Here is a 3,773-nt window from a genome sequence, read left to right on the forward strand (position 1 = left end):
TGTCTCCTATCAGGATATTTTTGCGCATACATTCTTTGCGTTAGCAAACAATTTTGACCAGCAGATCCCATAACAAAGATCATGTCAACTAGTTCTGTTGTTTCGAAATTCATCTGTATTTATTTAACTATAAACGTTCGTATGAGTTAATACTGAAATATGCAAAACGAGTGGGTTCTGTTAGAATCGCTGAAAACTGTTTTCCAAAATTCGCAGCGGGTAGTGTACAGCATCGATTTCTGTGGAACCCAGTAGCTGTCAAAACTTTCACATTTTTACGAATAACTCGGAAATCGTAAATTTTTCAGGTAAAACGTTTGACACAAACTTAACTTAAATTTTGACGACAAATCTGAAAATGAATGAAAAAATGGGCGGTTCCATTTAAAAAACCAAAGTTGGTAACTACCACACGTTTATGATACACCCCGTATATTGGAAAGTAATTTTAAAATGTGGACCTTTTAAACATGAAAAACTTTCGTAGGACGTATTTTCTTGTAAAGTTCATATTTACTGAGATATCGCACTTTGACGCACTAATGAGCAACCCTGTATATGAAAGACATGTTTGATATACTCCCTCAAGGTGTATCTTTGTTGACCTATGCCGATCTTTCCTCCTTACTAAGGGGTAACTTCACTGACATGAGGATTTTAATTTACGAGACATCTAAGAAAATCACAGAATTGTTTAAGATGAACAGCCTAACAGTATCGATCGACAAATGTGAAGAAATTTGGTTCAAGAAAGGACGCAGAAAACATCAGGGCGCATATCTTCCATTTGACAAGTACCTATACATTTGTATACTTGTCAAATCAAAGAGACAAGACGAGAAAATCGAAGAGACAAGTATACATTTCACCTTAAAACATAAATTCAATACCTAGGTATGATTATTGACCACAATTTGAAATGGAACAAACACGTGGAACACACGCTGACTGAATTGAACGCGGAATAATTATTCCATACATATGGAATGATTATTCCAATTTTAATAATTTTTTATTAATTTCGATTTTAGTATTGAATTGAAACAGAAATATTAAGGCATTTCTCTATAGCCCTTTGAGGCCGAAATTATTTTTCACGAAAAAGAGACTATAAACGTTGTAAATACTGGTTCTATGGGGGTAACTGAAGGTTGTGTGGAGGTCAGTTTTTATATTTTATTTTTGATGTTGCTTTTGAAGGGAGTGCTCATCATGAAGACACTAGGCATTAGACATAGTGAATATATATTCAATTTTTTATCTCTAAAACTAACTAACAAATTTCCTGGTGCAAAAGAATTTTAAACAACCTTTTAAAACATGTAGTTCCTGTTTTTTGGAAAAACATAAAAACTAATTTCTTGTCATATTCCATAAAGCGGTTTTTTCTGTTGTTCAGGTATATTGCAACTTCACATCTGAAACAAAAGTAAATCTCCAATAGTTTTCACCACGTTATATTTGTATACAATCTTCAACCTCACTTGGTACAATGCCATCTGGATTTATATGGTTCCGCTTTAGTTTTTTGCATAAACCGCATCTTCCTGGTTTCCCGTAAATTGGCATATGCGCTCAGGAATTATAACGAACTTCGTACGAAACTGTCGTACGAAAGTGGTTTACAGCTGTTGTTGAAGGTCGACCTTTCTTCGCTAAACATTTTTCACCGCCCACTAATCCAAGCGCGACAGAGAGTCGAAAAACTTTTAGGGGTAATGGTGTTTGGGAATCAGTTTTCATTTTGTACAAAATAAACGCGTTGACCAGTGACAAATCTATAAAATAAAAGAGAATCCTATGCCACCATTTTTTTTACTTTCTGTCCACTTCATATAAAGATTTTAACATGTCGGCTTTGTCGACATATCCCATGTGCATATTGTACAGTTGGACTAATTTAGGACATGCGATATTTTCGACAAACCCATCATTTTTCTTCCTACGGACAAATTCTGTTTCGCTGGGATTCAAATAATTAGAAAGGAAATGGACGGGTCTATTGTCGATCCATTTTGCAAATGCCATTCCGTCTATGCTGATTCGCCAGTCGACTTCACCCCTTTTCAAACCTTTGTCCACAACTATATCTGTTGGTAAGTTTTTTCGTCCTTTTCTAACCGACCCACAAGCGTAAGTTAGTTCAGTCTGCAAACGTTTTTGAAGTTCGAGAGAGTTGAAAAAATTGTCGAAATATATGTGGTAGCCTTTTCCAACTCAGTCTCTTGTAAGATTTTGAACCACTCTGCAGCCAAGATTTGTTTCTACAATCTGGCCCACTTTTCCTGTATATTTGAAATTGGCAAACATATCTTGACTCTTCTGCCCGAACCCAAACCTTATATCCCCTTTTGATCGGTTTGTTGGGCATGTATGGTTTCAGCGCGCTGCGACCTTTGAACCTAATCATTGATTCTTTGAGGGCTTCAAAGAATTTTTGTAAGTCTCATAGAAAATATGCAATAAAGGACGCAGTTTATATAATTTGTCATAATTTGGTGAATCTCTCCCTGGCTGCACTGAGTTGTCATTTAGATGAATATTAGCTAATATCCAAGAAAATCTATCTCTGGCCATCGCAGAACTTATAAAAGGATCTCTTAGCTCGGGCCGAGATGACCAATAGTCGCGATAACTTGGCAATTTTTTTATGCCCATCGCTAAATGTATGGCAATCAATTTTATTTCTTTCAGGTTAGTAGGTGTAAAGTTTGTTGAATAACCACCTGATTTTTGTAATACATATAAATTAGTTTAAAAAACCAAATGTTCCAAAAGCCGATTAGGAAAAATCTGTAAGAACATGTCCGTAGGTGATTCCACTTCCGAATCAATATTTGGTCCAGAATCTTCACAAAAGTCTTTCAAGATATGTAAGCAGTTCGAAAAAGATTTTGTCCAAACCGTTTTTTCGAGAGCTCTCGGGCCTTTACTACATACGTCGGAATTTCGTCTTCACTGCTTCATTCTTCTGATTCCGCAGAATCACGCTCATTGTCAAAAATTATAGATTTTGCCACTATGTCAAAAACATCAGTTGCGCTTGACAATGGCCTATTGGTTGAAATTTCCTCTTCTGCTACAATTTCGTCCTCACTGACATCACCCAGCTCACTGAGGTTGTCGTGGGGGATTCCTCTAACAAATCGAACAAGTCATGTGGATCTAGATTTTCCAAGTCTAGGAAACAAAGGGTTAAGCAAAATGTATGGCAGTGTTGCTATAAACAAATAAAACAAGTTCATGAAATGAATTTATTAGAGGAGATTTCAAGCTGAACGAAATTTGAGACCTAGTATTTTCGTTATTAATAAACAACAAACTGTTTTAATTTTGTATTGTTGCTCAGACAGCCCAAGTATTGCTGGAATAAAACCTGTTCAATAACGTTTTTGTCAGAATTGTCAATCTCATCCAAATAAACATACAAAATGCATTTCAGCTTCCTATTTTGCTTGTATGAAACATCAAAGACTTTCTGAAAAGAACATCATGGTCAATGCATAAAATATACATGGTTATTTAGAATTTATTAATATTTAATTAATAATAATTAAACCAATTGGTTTAATTTACCTAAAGAAATAATAACAATTTATCTTTATACCTACTATGCAAATTTTTAATTTAAATTACTATTTACTACACTGATTCCACCTACCTGTAGTAGGCATTCCAACGACCTGTCAAAGCCGTCAAAAATGGCCGCTTGTGGGCAAACATAGACTTGTTGTTATCTTCTTCAGTTGCTTTCCGTGACTTTTTATAAGTTT

At 35.2% G+C, this 3,773-nt stretch overlaps 1 long non-coding RNA gene across 1 annotated transcript; it reads right to left on the bottom strand.

Moving 5' to 3' along the window:
• Positions 1-3,240: 3,240 nt before the first annotated feature.
• Positions 3,241-3,767, bottom strand: LOC125502432. The gene is made up of 2 exons (XR_007280196.1): positions 3,662-3,767; positions 3,241-3,478 (listed from the first exon to the last, which is right to left on the bottom strand). It is a non-coding gene; the product is annotated as an uncharacterized LOC125502432 (long non-coding RNA).
• Between the last annotated feature and the right edge of the window lie 6 nt (positions 3,768-3,773).

Source organism: Dendroctonus ponderosae, unplaced genomic scaffold (genome assembly GCF_020466585.1).
Source record: "Dendroctonus ponderosae isolate FM_Combo_2020 unplaced genomic scaffold, Dpon_F_20191213v2 Dpon_F_20191213_1, whole genome shotgun sequence".
Lineage (NCBI taxonomy): Eukaryota > Metazoa > Arthropoda > Insecta > Coleoptera > Curculionidae > Dendroctonus > Dendroctonus ponderosae.